The 18,800-nt window shown below is 45.4% G+C and overlaps 1 protein-coding gene across 8 annotated transcripts in view; it reads right to left on the bottom strand.

The window, feature by feature from the left end:
* The window catches only part of sulf2a (sulfatase 2a), a 43,266-nt gene that overhangs the window by 17,137 nt on the left and 7,329 nt on the right, over positions 1-18,800 (bottom strand). For 5 of the 8 annotated variants that reach the window (XM_046384654.1, XM_046384656.1, XM_046384652.1 and 2 more), the window contains one exon: positions 8,308-8,376. The exons of 1 other annotated variant lie outside the window; for it this stretch is intronic. The gene's annotated coding sequence lies outside the window, so the exon portion shown is untranslated. Of the gene's footprint in view, positions 1-8,307; positions 8,377-15,492; positions 15,626-18,800 lie in introns of all 8 variants that reach the window. 2 more of the 8 variants (XM_046384657.1, XM_046384655.1) reach the window with 1 other exon arrangement.

The raw sequence follows: 18,800 nt of genomic DNA, 5'->3' as shown, positions 1-18,800 counted from the left end.
AGGGCCAATCAATTATTAATGCTGGTCTGATGACATCTAAAATAACGACTCCTTTAACAGGTCAGCGCAGTACTCCCAAACTCTCCAGTCCGTGAATGATAACTGTGAAATCATATTCAATAACCCTCCGACAGTTCTTTGGTTTAGAACAGTCCCTGCACATTCTTTTGACAAATGTGCCTTTACTTCCTAATAACTAACTTTAATAGTTGAGAATGACAAGAGATAATGCGGAGGCTGATCCCATTCACCGGGAAGATTTAATTTAGATTTCCCTCAGGTTCCGATAAGCTCGGCACTCCGCAGACATTTAAAAGATACAGTCGGAACCTACACAGCAATTTTCTGTTTGAATACGCAGACACAAAGAGCGGTGGTTAGACTTTAAAAGTGAGAAAATGAGATTTCTGCTGCGATGAGGAGACTCGAGTGTGAAATATTTCTTTTTGCAGTTACCATTAAACTGTTTGCCTCTACATTAGTGCGTATTTCTTTTCTTGTTTATACATCATATTCTTCCTTAACCTTTAATACTATGTGGAATGTGCTGGCAGTGAAATATGAATGAGTGTAATTTTAGTGCTTAACACATCATTAATCCTGCAGTGAGTCTACTGCCCTGAGAGAAAAGGTGAAGCTGTGATGTGTTCTGGCTGGAAGCTTTCAAATGTCTCTCTCTCTCACACACACACTTCACGTGTGCATATTTTTTATTTTTTTACCCAGCAGTCAAAGAATAAATGTCCCCGGTACACCCACTTAGATTTAGTTTATCCACATTATAAGACAAAATGTAAATGGACACTCACAGGATGGGACTTTATAATGATTTGGTTCATTCTAAGCCAGTTAAATCTTGATGCTACAGCATACAACAATATTTTAGCCATAAAGTCCATAAAGAAATGGTTTTCAAGCTTTATTTTTGGAAGAACCTCACTGACCTGCACAGAGCCCTGACCTCAGCCTCACCACAACACATCTGGGATGAACTGGACTACCAACTGCAAACCAGGCCTTATTGCTGAGCCTCAGTGACTGACTTCACTGCTGGTGAGAGCAGCCAGGTACAAAAATCTTGTGGGATTTCTAGGTGTCCACATACTTTTGGCCATGTAATGATCTGTTAGGGTGCAAATAACATTCATAAAGAAGTATGTAAGTGAAAGTCACATGGCAGTAGGGCAATAAACAAACAAACGGCTACATTATAAGCACAAACACACACAGTCCTCGGAAGTCATCTTCTGGTAGACACACAAGTTCGAGCTTAGTCCACCCCCAGAGGACAAAAAAAACCCATCTCAGTTTCTGCAACACCGTAATCCACAGGGATAATTATCTTTTAAATGGTTTCATCGTGACAGAGAGCGATGGGATGCTGGGTAAATAGTTTGGTGGAAAAAATAAGGGGGTTAGGAAAAGAGAGCGAGAGCGAGAAGGAGGGTAGGAAAAGAAAGAGACCGTATGATGGTGTCAGTTCAGACAAAAGGCCCAGTCATGATGTGTTCTCTCCGGAGAACAAAGAGTTCTGACAGACTCCCTGTATCTGCTCTGTTGTTATAAATGTACACAAATGCAAACACACAGACACACACACACACTCACTCTGTGTATCAGACTTCAAACTTCTCTGTCTCCAACAGGGGGACATAGAAGGAGAGAAGCACAGTTTGGTTAATTATCTCTGAATTGGTAGGAAATTAACAGCATCGTTTTGTGGTATTGTTCTGAAATTGTTTGGCCCCCGCAGCTCTAGAGGGACATCGTACAGCTGCTGCCCACCTTTCTGTCTCATCCAGGTTTCGCAAACTAACTCACTGAAGATATTCCTCATAATGAACTTGGATTCCAACCACACCACAAATACCAACGTCAGAATCTGCTGCGGTGAGGAAGTTTTGGTGGCTGGATTCAGTCTCCGTCTCTCAAGATGTTGGTTTTCTCTTTCATCCACACACGTCCACTTCACTGTTGCTCTCTGTCTCCAGCAGCAACCATGTGGCATGTAGCGCTAGCGTGGTGGTCTGCAGGTTTTTGTGGGCTTCAGTAAGGGTCCTCGGTAGGGTCACGGCATTTACCCCTCCTCCTCTCCAAGGAAGCCCAAAGAGAAAACGGAGGTGTTAGAGAAAACACAAACAGAGCCCTGATTGTGCCTGACTTGGGTTCAACCCCTCAGTAGCCCCCTCCTCCAAGAGTTTGAGAGAATGAGCAACTGTCAATGGTGTTTTGTAAATACGTAGCTGTTTTCCCTTCAGATGGGTTTATTCAGATGTCGGACAGAAATGCGCCTGCTTTGCAGTCCGCCAGTGTCCTTGCCTTTCCTGTCCTATTGAGGTCGGTATGGGAAAGACATTTGTGGTGAGTCCGAAAGAGCGGCACAATTGCCAGCTCCTTTGAGGCAGGGGTTGACAACTGAAACAAGTGAGCAAGCTGGTGGACAGGGCAGCCCGCTGAGTGATGGCTGTTTCTTATTGGCACTTATTGACCAGAGGCAAAGCCCCCCTACAGTGTGTCACATCTCAGCTAAATGGATTACAGACAAATCAGCCGGGGCCAATTGTTCCACCGACCTAACTACCTCACTGAGACCTCAGCGCAGCCAAGTGACTTCTGCATGACATTGTGAAACTGCAGCATCAACGAGAAATCATTCAAAATACGATCTGCCAACAAGTGCATAATATTAGAAAAGCTTGATGAGAGGAACATTATTGGGATGAACACTGTGGTGTTTATCTGCTTGCAATAATGGAATTATTCCTCTAAACAATGCTGTCTGCCTCCAGTTTATATCCTGCAAATGTGTTGCTAAAATTAGATCATGTTCTACAGGACTCCTAGGTTTTAAGCTGTCATTTGTTGTGTTTTAATTACGTGCCATTTCTCTGCCATCAGCAAATTAGCACCTGCAGTGGGGTCTGCTTCTAATGGCCCTGACTTAATGATAATTACAGACAATATCGGTTTCAACTGTCAGTAAACAACTGCCACCCGCCCGCTGAATAAATTACAGACATCCCAGATAAATCAATACACTGGCTGGAAGTTAGAGTTCAGCCGCTGCAGAAGTGATCACTGTCATAGACTCAGGATTCTTTTACTCAACTGATAAACACTTGATCACACAGAAAGGCCCCTCACAGCAGAGGGATGTTTTACCCTGGGGTCTGTAGCGGCCGTGAGGACATCCTCTCTGGTGTTAAGCATACCCCTGGGGGGTTGAAGAGGCGACAGCCATCTCTTTACTTCTTCACTCCTCCCATTCTCTGTCCTAACCCCCCACCTTCCGTATCAGGCTTTCTCCTGGCCCTTTTGTCGGCGGATTACTGGGGGTTTAGAGACGCACAGACTGATCCCTCCCTCCCCTATCGAAACCACACAGGGGGTTAAGACTGGAGCAAAGAGGGGAGACCTCAGCACAATGATCTTACTTACAGAGACTTTCTATGTATGGCCACTTATATTCCCCCTCCATTTGCTCCACTCAGAAATCACCATGGAGTGCTATTCAGTGCTTGTGGGCCTCCCAGCGGGAATTTCAGGATGTATGCCAAAACCCAGGGCAGACTTCTTGAATCTGCAGCAACACTAACAGAGTTCATAGTGTTTTTTTTCTCTCTTTGTCTTTTGTTCAGTTAAAACATAAAACATGTGTGATGGTCCTTGCAATCCTCAGTTATGGAAACAGACACAGAAAATAACCTGTGGCAAAAAAAACAAGCCTGAGGTGAAACCGCAGCAATGTGTAACTGCACACAGTCGACACACACAGCCCACATCATCCCTCCATACTGTGAGAGACCACAGACTGTCTCCTCCTCTACAGGTCGGTATCCATCTCTCTCTTCCTCGTCCCTGGGACAGCTGCCCAAACGGCCCATCTGTCTGGGCTGACCTGCGTATGGGACCACAGGAGGAACCTAAGTGGCCCACGAAGGGGGTCTCTGGCATGTCGCCCATCCGGTAATGACAGTTAAGCTGCCAACGGCTTGCCTAACAGCTCTGGAGGTCCCTCTGTGGTGCTACGGTATTGATATTGTATTGGGTTGCAAAGGGCTTGGCAGCCTTTTAATGAGAGCTCAGATTGATCAGTTGGTAGTGGCTCTCCCTTTACTGTGGATGATGCTCATTGGCTGTCCCTGCAGGCCTGACCTCCCTCTGATCTGTACCACTGGCTGAGATGCGAGACAAACGCCCTCATGCTCCCAGGACATGGTCCCACACATGCTGTCACATGTATACTTGTATATGGATGTAGAAACACTGAAGACGTCAAGAAGAATGTTTTTGTTGTAAAAATTAGTTGTGACTAGAATAAGTGAGTAAAAAAGTACACAAACATGCTCAAAAAGGTTCACGTGGCAGCGGTAGTGGAGTCTGTTTACAACAGCAGAAACAAAATGCGACTGTTGTGGGACTCAGTCGGCCGTCAAAGTCATCATGTTTAAAATACAACCGGCAGTAAACTTTACAAAAGCATAACTGAATCTTGAAATTTACTTATGAAATAGTAAAACAAATCGGTTCAGTTTTAGTCTGCATGTAATTGCTGTAATCTCAGTAATTATTCCCCAAAACAGAATACTTTATCATCACTTACACAGGAAATATACTTGAAGCATTATTCTCAGTGAGGAGATAAAAAAAAAAAGTCTGGAAAGTAAATCTTTGAAGAAAAACCAAAAGAGTATTTAAACATTTATTCTGACACATGCCAACACCCACGCACATACACACTTAGTGACTCACCTACTCGCAAAGAAGAGCGAAAGGAAAACATCTTTCCTTTATGCTGAGGTTCTCTGTAGGGTCACTGGACAACAGAGGCAAGCAAAGCAAAAAAAAAAAAAAACCAAACAAACAGATAGAGGATGAAAAGAAGGAGATATTTAAACTACCTGCCTGTCAGCCCCTATAACCGTATTTCACCTTTCCATCCCTCTTCCTCCTCCAGCTCCTCCTCCTCTCTACCTGCCTCCACGGGCTCATGTCAAGGTCACAGCAGTGGTCTCTACTCGACTCGCTCCTATTAGCTCTCCATTAGGCTCCTGTCAGAGAGGCAGCCAGCTGTCTGCCCCCCCATGTGGCTGTTGAATATGACCCCCACTCAGCCTCTGGACCCCCCTGGGACCTACAGCAAAATAACGGGATGGAGGTAGAAATGAAACCCTGTTCAGTACTCAGGGGGGAGGACACTGTGATTACTTTTCAGTGGCCTTTGCTATTGAAGCAGCAGGGTGACCACTCCGTGACTGTGCTGGCGATCTGTCACACTGAAAAGTGAATTGCAAAATTCAAATAGCAAATGTGGTGGATTTGCATGGGTGTAAAAGGCAAATGTTGCGATTATGTCCTCCTCAAAATGTTCTCCTGTTCGCCCCTTTCTTCTTTCTCAGTTTTCTTCCTGTCTCTGTTATTGAACACAAATTAGCATCGCCCTTAATCAAGTTCATCACCCTTGTGTCGTAATTAGTGCTGTGTCAGAGTGCAGAGTCTGGCCCCGTTTCACTAATAGAGTAATTACCGCACCATCGGCCAGCTCTTTGACCTCCCCCCTATCGCCCCTTCCCATCAGCTCAGATGGAACCTAAAGCTTCAGTCAGGACAAGAGATACACCCAGTTTTTCAATGGGGGGGGTTAAATAGGCATCTATAACCTTTTACTATGGATCACAGCAGGCGAAAAGGTCAATCAGATTCATGAGAAAAGTGTCATGGATGAATGTCTGAGCTTAATGACAGTTGTGTGGTGCCAAGATCACTGTTGCACTCTCCGACATGTGCAGTAGAAAAGCATTAAAAATAAATGGGGAGTATAGCCCATTCAAGACACATAAAATGGCCAGTAAATTCATAGGGTAAGCAGACAGAAGGAGGACAGGGATACAGAGGAGAAAGGGACCCTGTTTTACTGCTGTAGAGATTCAATTAATTATCCCTACATCGTAGTTAAGGGAGGGTAAAACTCTACAAGCTTCAACCCGAAGCCTCATATCTCCACCAGATGTCCTGTGCTTTTACAGGGTGGGCAGTGATGACATACTTGGTGTCATCCTGTGTTTGGTAAGCTTCTTGTTAAACATGGCTGTGATTAAAAGCTATTAGAGCAATTATCTTAACAGCAGGAGAGCTGGGTGTCGGAGGAGAAGAAGAGAGCCTTTTGTGGAATTCAGATGAAGCCTCCTTTCAGCACCATCGCCCCAGATAGCTTAAGTTAGCTGAGTGGTTATGCAATTGGCAAAAGAGATTTTTTTTTTCCTCCAAGTGTAGAGATGCACACACACACACTCACACACACTTTCTTCACAGCCAGCCACTTCCTTACAAATAGGGAGCCAGCCATGGGAGCTGACACACAGCAAAAGAATGAGCTTCTTCTGTGTTGCTACTATAAAGCTTTGCCAGTGTGCCGAGCGGCCTGTCTGTGTGTGGTGCTGCAGGTTGGCACACTCACTGGGGCCTTCACTGGGGTGCCGTCCTGGGCATCAGGCAGCATGCCCGATGTTGACAAAGCCTGGTATCGCCTGCTGTCAGCCCATTCTGTGTGCACCCGGCGGAAAGAATCAATTAGGCCGAGCTCACAACAGAGCACTTTAATATTTGACTTTTAATCAGTGGGCAGAAGGCAGGATGGGGCCTGAAAGCAAGCTGGCAGTTCCCGTCTTGCTTATGCGGAAAATGAGGGTCAGGAAATTGCTCCCAGAGTCCCACAATGTGCATCACATACCCCAGGGAGGATGGGAGGCTTCAGTCTGAGGAGAAACTGCCACCAACAACAGCCTAATCCCCCAAAGTGTTAAAGGAAAAATATCCCTTCGTCACTCACAAGATATCAAAAGCACCTTACGCAACCAGCTGCAAAGAACGGAGGAGAAATACCACATAGCTCTGTTCATAAACAACCAGAGCTCTGTGGAAGGGACAGTGGTTTAAGAGAAGAAAACTGAATTGATGAGGCCTTCTCTTGGCAGATGAACTGCGCCTTTGAAGAATTTCTCCTGAAGACTTTTGGTTTTTATCCTGCACCGCCGAAGGCCCCCTCTGCCAGCAAGAAGAGGAAGAAGAAAGAGAGAGGTGAATGCTGTCCTCATGCTGAGGTTTTGAAGTGGAGATCAGCCCTCAAACAGAATAGCTTACCAAAGGCACATCATTCACCTGTCTGCTGTTCATAGTTTCACCGAGACAAGAAGAAAAATCAAAGTTCATCTTCCTCAAATGCTCCTTGAAGAAAAGTTGCATAACCTGCCATTTTTTTTTTCACAAACAAAACACTAAAGTATCACGGCTATAATAAGAGCTGTCTGTAGCGAGTCATTTTGTTAATCAAAAAGAAGTTACAGTCACGTACTGGTGTTTTTGCAAGTGATAATGAGTCAGCTGTGCACAGCTGTGTACATAATGTGCCCACATGTGCTAAGAGCTGTTTCCTCTGCTGCCATCCAACTGTTCGCACAGAATGACTCTGATCACAGCAGCAGCCCAAGCATGTTACTGGTAAATAGCCAAGAGGAGAGTGTTAATGCTGCAGTGGCGATGTGTCCAGGTCATGCAGATTTATTGCCTCTTTGAAACAGTGTGTGAAGAAAAACTGATTTACAGTGTTAAACACATCCAAGGCCATCACGGCTTGTTTAGCTAAGACATGAAACTAGTTTACAGCCCAAGGAAGGGGGGGATGAATGTGATTTTTCAGCTGTCTATTTGATAAATCCTTGTTTTGTAGCTCACTGATAAATGCTCATGACTATTTCCCTCAGCCTCACATCATCTCACTTTTCACTTTCTTTTCTCTTTGTAATTTCCATTCGGGCTGTCGGCATCTGCTGTGGCCATAACACAAGTGCAACGCCCACAACCCTCTTTGATCATCGATTCCATCCGAGTGTGGCCAACAATAAGCATCCTCTCATTCGTGCAGAATGAAATGCTAATCACTGGCAGGGAGATCAAATGAGGTGATGTGATTTCGAGACTGACTCAAACAGCATGCTTCGCCAGTTGCCTCTCGAGGCGACAAATCTATCCCCCGAAGCAAATAAAGCGTTGACGTTAACTCTGGCCCGCCGTGTTGTTCGTTTCCTCTGAGGTCTGCAGACTCCATGGTAACAGAAACAATAATCAGGACCTGTCTGCTCGAGTGGAGAAGTGATACACATATAGGTGGAGAGACAGATGATGATGAAACAGGCAGAAGCGAAGAAACTGACCCACAGCTGTGTGTTGACAAAAAAGACTGCACCCACACACACAAGTCAGCAGAAGGAAATTTCACTTTAACAGAGTGTTGGAGGTGAGCAGCCTTACCTTCTTTTGTAAACAAGCCGTCTCGGATGTTCTCTGCTCCCAAAGAAATCAGCCTCTGATTGCCAAGTTCTGTAAGCAAACACAAAGTCCGGAGTGGATGAATACTTGGAACGTATGCAACTTACACCCAGAAGCCCAAACACGACCAAGCTCTCGTTTTTGTGTCAGTCTGGATTTATTTTTTTCTTTATTGTGTTTAATTTGATATCCATAAATCTTAAATAAATCTACATACTTCAGATACCACTCGCAGTCACTACTCTTCCCTCACAGATACCCCAAAGATGGCGACACATCTGTTACATGATATTCGCACAAGATAAAATGCATATTAGATTGATGCTGTGATGCATGTGGCAGCAGGCGATGGCGCAGGCGGTGGTTTAATCAGACCTGTGCCAGATATAAGAGTGTAAATTCTGTCTAATTTTTAACGTAATTATCTCTAACCCTCCAAGACGCTTTGAGCAGCGATTCTGTAAGCAATGCTCCCTCTCATCCAGGCAGACGAGCAAACCACACTGCTTTAAAGTACGTATCAGAGGAAGCTGAGGTACAGAAAAAAAACTGTTTTCATCCAGCTCTTTCCATCAAACTGCCATCTAACATCCTCTCCATGTCTCCAACATCCTCTGGTTGTTACCTTTTTAAGCTGCAAGTCCTTGTTCTGTGTCTGCCTGTGAAGACATGTGGACAGGAGTGAAGCTGTCTGATCCATGTCCTGATTGGACAGGTGTCAGTGTCCAGCATGTAAACATCTGAGCCGAGCCAAACCAGCTTTGACATCTCTATAACCACTCAGTGTAATCTTGGCTTCGCTCTCAGCTCATGTAGCATCTAATGTTTCATAGGTAGTCTTTGGTGCTTTGTACCCAACAGCGTGGTGATGCGCACACATACACACACACACACACACATATATACACATGCACCCATTATGTGAAGCAAGGCTAAGAATAAACTGGAGAACCTTATAAGCCCACATGTGTCTCACTGCTAAGGCACGTATCTGACCCCAGCTGCTCTTGAGCCAAGACTGCACCGCCAGCCACTCGTGGGCATCAAAGAGAGGTGAGGCTGCACACCTGTGCCTGTCAATCTGCCTCTGTGTCCATCTGCGGCAATAAAAGCAGCCTAAAGCCTCTGTCAAGGCTTGCTTTGCACTGTGAAGCATATTCCTAGATAGCTTAACACATAAGTGACACACTGTAGATGTCTGAAGCCAAGGACACAACAAAGAGGCAGAATTTTAGTTGTGCGACAACAATGCGAAACAGCAGGGACATCATTCGTTTTGACAGGATTTTATTTGGCCAGATATGACATCCACATAAACTTGCAGCATTCAGCAGACACTGTGGGCTGCAAATGGCAAAAAAGAAAATGATTTACTTTCCCTTTCTCTTGCTAAAATAAAGGAGTGACAGTTTTAATATAAATAAGCAGAGAGGGGGAGGAAGACAGGGAGGGGATTGGAACAGGCTGTGGGTGACAAGGCAGTGTGACAAGCGTGGCAACTGAGAGAAAATGCGACACCTGGCCTTGTCCTTGATGTGAATAAGAGGATGATACATCAAAAAGTGACAGGGCAGAAAGATGGCTATTACCCAGGCGAGGAGGAAGATGAAGAAGAGGCGAAAGTGACTATTTTTAGCAAAGGAGTAAAAATACTCCAGGGGTTCATTTAATATTCTTTTCCATAAACGCTCCTGTGTTAATGAATCATGTTTTATTAGTTGGAATAATATCCTGTTCTTGGCAGAGTTACACCAAAACTGTAATGGCATTTCAGAGCCTTCCAGTAATGATATCAAATGCCCACATCAACAAATAAAGGCAATCAAGCGACTCCATCCTTTTCTGATTGAGATAAGCTGGAATGAGCAGCCTATCTGTTGATCCTGACGAAGTTTGACTGAGTGGGTAAAAGAGCAGGAGCCTAAAGCTGTGGGTGTTTTTTTTCCCATTGGCTGTATTCTCCCTGTTGGGCAGGAGGCTGATTGATTTCAGTGGGCTGGAACCCCGGCTCTGCCCCGATTGATCCCTCATCCCCAGCCCTGTCTCTTCCCCAATTAAGAGTTCACTAAGCCGCCACTGTGGACCACTTCTAATGAATACCACCTTCCTGCCAACATCTCAATGCATTCACTATGCTGCCTGTCTCTGTTGCTTTGTCTCTGCTACTCCTCCAGTCCAGATGTAGTTAATGCTCAGTCACATCTGAACAATGAGCGGTGGAACTGATCTGGATTTGTGACGAGGTAGCTTCTTTCGGGGAGGTGGGGGTGGGTGGGGTTCAACGTTACCAAAGGAATCCCACAGTTCATTAAACATAAGCATGGGGCAGACAGTCGAAATCTCTGCACATCAACGAGAATCAATTGCTTCACCTGAGGCCATATTTTAAGGATTAGAACGAATTGAGATACTTTGGACGTAAAAATCTGGGAAGTGTTTGGGTGTCAGACGAGGAAGATCAAAAGATTCGTTAGATTAGAATTAGATCAAACACACTCAAAAGTTGTGAGGACAGACAGAGGAGGAGTTTGTGAGAGTGGTCGACATGAGAGAAACAGAAATCCAGATGAAGGCGCCAAAAAGCTGTCTGACTCAGAATCAATTTAATTGCCAGGTACAGAGACAGATACAAGGAATCTGCCTGTCTTTCTGTCTTTGTCCAGAGCCGTCGGCACATCACTGCCCTGATCTGCCCACCTTGAGGGTGCAGTGAGAGAAAAACAGTTCAGTCACAGGTCAGCTGTGCCCCGATGCACCGGGCCTTAAACCCGCAATCCCACTGCTTTGGTGAAGTGAGAAAATCCAATTTCAGAGATCTGTAATTCCATAAACCTTATTAGGCACAACAATGACTCCCACACCCTGAGGGACAGGCATGAGGGTGCGGAGGAGGGCAGGGGGAGCTGAAGTTGTGGCACCGGGCTAAACGCAGGAACGGAGATAAAGGTAGGGTCGAAGTGTAGCAAATCAGACAAATGAAGCGCTCTGACATGGCTGCCCTTCTGGTAAGTTACCATGACAAAGTACGCCACGATGAAATGGGTGACGCACTAAGATTTGCAGGGTGCAGTTTCCAACTTCCATGTCAAGTGGCTGTCCTCATTGCTGGCAAATTTCTCGTCCCTGTTTCACCCTTGTCTTACATTATTTAGTGATGTCTTAAATTTATCACAGCTCTTCTTTTTTTTATTTCTTCTCTTTTTTTCCTTTCATTTTGGATATAATCCCTTCTTTGCTTTAAGAGCCTGAATGGGGCATAAGGTTTTGGGTCTCATTTAAAATATGAACAGAATTCCACCATAGAAAATTATGTATTTTATTTTCTTTGGGTTGGCGTGTTCTGCCATCACCACTGCATCCTGTGTTCATTTAATCGTAACATCAATGGACCACTTAGACTGCTGTTATGTGAGTGCTCTCATTGATCGTTTGCCTAAATCCAGGAGAGTGGGGCGTGTCTGTTTGTTTTGCCCTAATGGACGCCATCCCGGTACACACCTCTGTGAGAACACAGCCAATAGCGAACTGCGGAGGGGACACGGTCATAAAACAAAGATACACGGACAAGATGAGAGGAATATACAGCAGATGAATCAATAAAATCACTGCTCTTAGCAACCACATTTAATTCTGTCATAAATTATTCACAACTGTAACAAAACTGTAGCAAAAAGGCCACCGATAACCCCGGGGATCTAAGAGCTGATTAGAGGAGGAGATTGGAACGATACTGCAAATTTCTAAGATACAGCAGGGCTTTAGTGACATGCTGTTTGATACTGCAAGTGAGAAAGGGCCTCTGGCTGCCATCTCTCCTGAGACAGATAGGGCAGTGAAGCCTGTACTCTGTGGCCAGCAGGGTATAATTACATTTCCCCGCGGGGAACCTGCACCACAGCAGCTCAGCCACATAGAGGGACGAGATTGAAATCTGATTGCACTCGCACACAGCAGTCAAATGACCGTCCACACGTGAACGTTGGGAATCACACGTACACGCGCTGTACAGAGTGAGCCGATAAAGCGCCGGCACAAACACAGAGGAAACGCAGACACATCAGCAGGGGAACATACGTAAAAACATCCTTGTTCTCCTTATTTGCTCTCTGTTCACTGCTGAGCGTCGTCGTCAAGGAGTCCCTCGCTGTCATTAGACGGAGGGGAGCAGCAGCAGCGCCGAGATTCACGCACTGATCTCTTGATGCCATCTCGTCGCAGGACCAGTTAACAGCATCTCATGCATGCAGATGAAGAGAGGGAACGCAGGAGTGCTACTTACTGTCAGGCTACTTTTAATGTATTCTACAGTCCTGTGCGTGAGTGAAGGAGTCATGAAACATGAGTTAAGTTTCCAAGTTTTAAGCTGAGATTCTGCAGAATTCAAGGTCTGTTAGTGTGTGCTCATTAACTAAATACTGGCTAATATATTTCAACCGATATAAATATTTATCAAAAAAATTACATAATTATTATTAATTATCATTCTGTCACACAACATGTTATGGCAGGATGATATGAATGCCTCGTCTACAGTAGACAGACAGACAGAAGTATGATAACAGGTACGACTTCCAAGATGTATTGAAAAATTGTGTTTCCATTGGCTTTTACGCATCTTCTCTTTTTCACCATCACAACTACTTTTCTCCTGCAGCCAAGTAAAGAAACTTTTTATTTAAAATTCAGCTTCTTTTTTATGGACAAATTAAAAATACACTTAAAACGGATGGACCAGCCCTTGTTACTATAGACAGTAAACATGTAGAAGGACAGCAAGGGGAGCAGGTGGAAGAAGCTGTAGCTCTGAGAGGGCTGAACGAAGCTAATTGGAGACATTTGCTTCAGGACCCTCTGATATAACCTCGCTGTGTCTAACCACGAAAGGTCAAGGCGGCGGTAAACGGAGCAGACACCAGTGGTGCCCCAGCCGCCTGCAGGCCCGTCGAGTAGAGTCACCTTGGCTGCTGTCACTGATATCTAACACCTGTCACCATCCTGCCCCCTGACCAGGGATGCAGCAGCGTCGACAATGGGTTTGTCGATTGCACTGCCTCCTAAATGGCGACAGCAGAACATGTCCTCTGCTTTCATCAACAGCTTGAGTCAAAAGCCTCGGCGTGCATCATTAGCATACAATACATATTCATGCCGGTCTCTCCCTTCAACTGCATCGCCAGCTCTCCTGCACATTTTCCAGTCATTTTTACAAACGGCATGTCAAGCACCCCATTTTCGCCCGGAGTCCCGCACGGCCCCTTAAGTATTCACAGCACGGCCACTCCAAACAGCATCAACAGGTCTCAAGGTCGTCACTCCCACTGATCGGGTGCGTGTCTTTGTGTGTGTGGTTTTCATGCGTCTCAGAAAGAGTGTGTGAACAACAGAGGGAGGAAAATAGGAATTGGAGAAATATGTGAGCAGAATAAAATGGCTAAGGGTGTGATGAGTGTGTGTGTGTGAGTGTGTGTGTGTGAGAGAGAGAGAGAGAGAGAGAGAGAGAGAGAGAGAGAGAGAGAGAGAGAGAGGGAGAGAGAGCAGGCTCTAGTTTGGGTTAATGCAGAGCAAATAAGTGACTGATTTTGTGGGCACATCCTAGTAAATTAGCGAGTGTAACCATTACAGCTTTAGTGTGTGTAAATATAAATCTGAACAAAGTGTAGGGTACATCTGAGTGTGTGTGCGTGGATGCATGTGTGTGTGTGTGTGTGTGTGTGTGTGTGTGTGTGTGCAGCACGTGGCTGCAGTCCTAACATCCTAACATGCCCGGGGACGAGTTGACAGGTAGACTAAGCAGGAGCATCTTACTTCAGTCCACTGGCATCTCAGTGAGAAAAGAGGCCAGTTGATGTGGGGGTTAGCACTTCCATGGCAGAGTGCGTTGTGATAAATAATGTAAGCTTAAAGAACAGATCTCTGAAGCTTCCTTACTTTCCATCCATCCCTCCATCCTTGCATTCGTTCATCCTTGAACCCATATCGCTACAAACAACACGGGGCGTTCAGCTGTCTCTGTCATAAATATTTCAGCCTTTGGGTCAGTCCCCCCCCCCCCCCCCAACACACTCTCTCTCTCACACACACACACACACACACACTCTCTCTCTCTCTCTTCACTCCTTAGCTCTTAACTGCCACCACTTGGTGATGACACAGCCTTTTGACCCATAAAGATATTGACAAAACACTGATAGTGAGTACATTCACTAGCACCAGCCTCGTAGAGTAAAGCCACGCAGGCTTCTATAGGAGTGGCAGCAGCTGCAACTGTTGAAATGGCGACTCTTGAACGCCGCTTGGCAGATACCTCCTCGATTTCTAAAATGGTCCCCACAAGGTGAACTATCAGAAATAAAAAGAAAGAAAGAAAAACAGACGAGTCCTGCCTTTAAAAGGAGTAATATTTTCACTATTGTAGTAGTTGTTTTGCTCTGAATCTTTAAACCCCTGCACACTATTCTGCAACAGTCAGGATTATATTCGGCTGAGTAAATACAAAGCAGTGCTGAGACAATGAATGTTTCATATTTCAACACACGGCAGACAGTGAAACAGGAAGACAAAGAGAACTAATCACAAATTGGTTTCAACACCAAGACAGACCAAAGAGCTGTGAAAGCTGCACTGATTTGTTTCGCTGAACAAAGTGGATTCCCACAGATTCAGAACACAACCATAATGTAATGATACTCCTAGCAGAGGATACTATTGTGTAAAAACACAACACAGTCACTTAAAAGACAGACACTGTGAAAAAAGAAGAAAAAAAAGCTAATGGCGACACAGCATATGTTGATGGCGTCCAGCCCCAAAAAAACTACCAACTTGTTCCATCAGATAAACAGCAGCTCCTCTCCATGCTGCTGCTCTGACTCAAAGCCGCATACTCTGTGAAGAGTCCAGTGCTTCCAATGAGGGAGACGTCTTATCGCTCTTACCCCGATGACCAGCAACGTTAGCGACTCCATGCATACATCTCAGAGGCAAATAGAACGTATTAGAGCATTCAAGTGTAAACTAGGGCAAAGCTCCAGCACTGCACCTCCTTGATACGCTACTCTGGAAGCAAGTCCTGTGGAGGAACAAGCGATCGCACACAGAGGGATACACATGCTGCTGTCTGTCATCTATCACAAATAATCACACAGGAACAGACACAAACCCACACACCTGTTCTGGGCAGCCCAGTACCATCCAGTCCCGTCCGGTGCGTTCGGATTCCCGATCCCCTGCGCAGGAGGAGTGAGGAGCTCGTCTCACCCCCCACGCAGTCCGGTGCAGACAGCTCACTGTTATAGATGCACTGACAAGTGAAAGGAGGGAGGCGTGGTTTCACATGAGATAAATAAAAGAGGGAGGGAAAGAGGGAGGAGAGAGGCTCCCTCAATCTACAATTCAATTTTGTTCTCACTCCCTGTTTTCAGCAGTGTTTCTGTCCTTCTCCTCTTTTTCTCTCTTTCTTTTAGCATATCCTTGCTATCACTCCTTCTCTTTTTCCATCTTCCTCCCAGCGTGTTATTCCTCACTGTCTCTCTCTGTTTCCCTTAGTTTTAGTCTTTCTTCTGCTGTTTTCCTTCCTGATTCTTCTCTTTCTCTTTGTCACATTAAACTCTGCCTCTTCCTCCCTATCTCTCTAGAGTCACTGGGTGTGTGTGTGTGTGTGTGTGTGTGTGTGTGTGTGTGTGTGTGTGTGTGTGTGTGTGGACATGTATTCGTGTGGTTGTGGGGACACAAATGCAAGTCTAAACAACATAAATCATTAAATATTAGGGTACTTTAAGGTTAGGCTGAAGTTAGGATTAGGCAATGTTTACTGTTATGGTTAGGTGGTAGTTAAACCTGCAGGAAATGAATGTAAGTCTATCTAACATCCCCAAAAGTGATGGAAACAAGACTGTGTGTGTGTGTGTGTGTTGTTCACTGTCTCACACAGTGAACCAGGGCAGCTCCGGCCATCTGTTGAAGCTTGTGAGCTTCACCTATTCACAGACTCATAAAGGCAGAGGCACACAGAGGAGGGACAGAGAAAGGAATGGGAGGGAACGGAGGATCAATCTTAATGCTGCAGGGTTGGGGAGGGAAGCCACAGCCTGGCACACACACCATATCTATCAGACTGGCACCTCTGAGGCGGGCTGGGGCTGTGGGCCGCCTGCTCACTTGGTCCAGGCAACGCAGGGGATTTGGCTCACACCGCATGGGCATGCAGATAGAGAAGAAATGTACACCCAAATCAATTTATGCCCAAGCACACAAAAGGCATATATATATATGTGTGTGTGTACGTATATGGCTGTGCTCACACACAAACACACACACGCACTCTCACACTAATCCACAAAACCAATTTCCTCTTTGACAAAACAAACAGGATCTATCAAGATGGATAATCCTACAAACTCAAAGTGACAAGGGGACGGAGGACAGGGGACAATGCTACAAACTCACACACACACGCACACGCACACACAAAGCCTGCCCTGAATCCCTCCATCTAGCAGAGTTAAAGTAGGCATTTTCCTGCCCAGTTATTATAAGCCAGGTATTTCTCCTGAGTGCCGATGTCACTTCCTATGCCTGACCAGGAGGGAGAGGTGCGGCGGAGGGTGGCGGAGGGCTGAGGCATCCATCACTGTCCTCGCCAGCCGTCCCATGATGGATGCGCCTGTTTATCCCTGTCTGCAGGTTATTTAGATGCAGTCACAGCCAGAGAGATTAGTGATGGAGAACCTCTGCACCGTCTCACCTCTCCTCCCACCCCATCTAATCAATAACACTCTTATCTATTATCTGAATTTCAAGGTATTTCTCCATGGAAATTTGAAGTAGGGAGAGAAAGAGAGATTAATTGTCCACCCCCTCAGAGTGTTTTCAATTACAACGTCTGCAATGGATCATCTATCTGTCAGCTTGGCACACTACGGTATTTGTGTCACTGCAAAGAGATGAAACCATGCTGCTTTGTGAAAATCAAACAGTATTTTTCTGGCCTTGACAGTCTCTTGCAGATGCAAAACAAACTATTCAGGGTGGAGGATTCGCATGGCATTTGAGGATAAAGAAAATTATATTTCCTGCTTTAACATCAGGTGCATTCATACTAATCCTGATAAAAAAAAAACAAAACACATTGTCATTCAAGCGCATTGGATCCACGAGCCCTTTGTAAGAATGGATTAGCCTGTTCTAACACTATTCATAATCATCTTTAAACAAAACACACTGTTGGAAAATGATTTATTTCTCCACTGTGTGCATTTCAGATGATGTCTGAGACTCTGGGACAGCTTACATAAAGAAGCCATCTAGCTGCTCTAACATGCTGGATTACAGACAATGCCCCAGAGACAGCCACGTTTTTCCTGAGCAGTGCCGACATGCCAACACAGCAGCCCAGTGACACCACTTTAGGACATGGTTTATTCATGCTGCCCCTCTCTCTCTCTCTCTCTCTCTCCTCTCTTTCACATGCTCTCATGCACACTCAAGCTGTGTCATCCCACTGACCTCTAATTGGGTTTCAGATCAACAGATGTATCCTCCCTGAAACCAGTGTATATGAACAACTCTCCATATGTAAGCTACAGGTATAAGCCCCACTGCCTTGTGGGAAATTTCCACTAAAAGTCAGGCAGAAAACACCCACACACACATGGAAAGACAAACAACGAGAAAGGAGGGTATGGGAAAAGAATATAATACATGAATGTCTACAGAGAGAAAAATCTGGACTCCCCGAGACCTCAGGGAGCACATTTTTTGGTTTTTTGTTTTCTGCTTCATTAGACACAAAGTGGGCGGGGCCTTGTGCACCACCTCTGCGTGATAGTGCCGAGGCACGTGCATCAATAAGACTGAATTATTTCTATTCTGAAAAACAGCTCTGTTGTATCTTGCTGAGATCTTGTTCATGGCTGGGAGTGTGCTTTTACAAATGAATTTGTTCCTCTTCTGCACGGTGTGTGCTAGGCTGATAAAAATATCCTCTGTCAGCCGGGTGTGTAGAGAGGGGAGGACTCCAGTGCAAATGAGGCAGACCCCCTCATTGTCTTTCCCTCCACGCCAGCTCTCTCTCTATCTCCGACAGCACTACTCCTATTATTCTCTTGGTTTTGTAGTAGCTGGTTCAAGGCTGACCTCCCTCCACCACCACCACTACCACCACACACACACACACGTCACACACACACTGCCCTCCATCCTTTCTATGATTACTTGGCTGGAATGTGTGTGTGTGTGTGTGTGTGTGTGTGTGTCTTTGTATAAGTGCGAGTGCATCCTATGCATTGAGGCAGCTCTACATCACCATGGCTACACTACGAAGAGAAACTGTGACAGAGAGAAGAACAGAGAGGAACATACGGAAGAGCTGCCCAGGTGCTGACAAAGTGGGGACTCCAGGAAACAGGACTGACAGACCTGAGGATGAAAGAAGTCCTGGCCCCGAGAAACAATGCTCCTGAAAATAGCAAGATGGC

The sequence above is a fragment of the Scatophagus argus genome, chromosome 3, assembly GCF_020382885.2.
Source record: "Scatophagus argus isolate fScaArg1 chromosome 3, fScaArg1.pri, whole genome shotgun sequence".
In the NCBI taxonomy this organism is placed as follows: domain Eukaryota; kingdom Metazoa; phylum Chordata; class Actinopteri; family Scatophagidae; genus Scatophagus; species Scatophagus argus.
The sequence above is the reverse complement of the archived record's forward strand: the minus strand, read 5'-3'. Positions and strand labels throughout refer to the sequence as shown.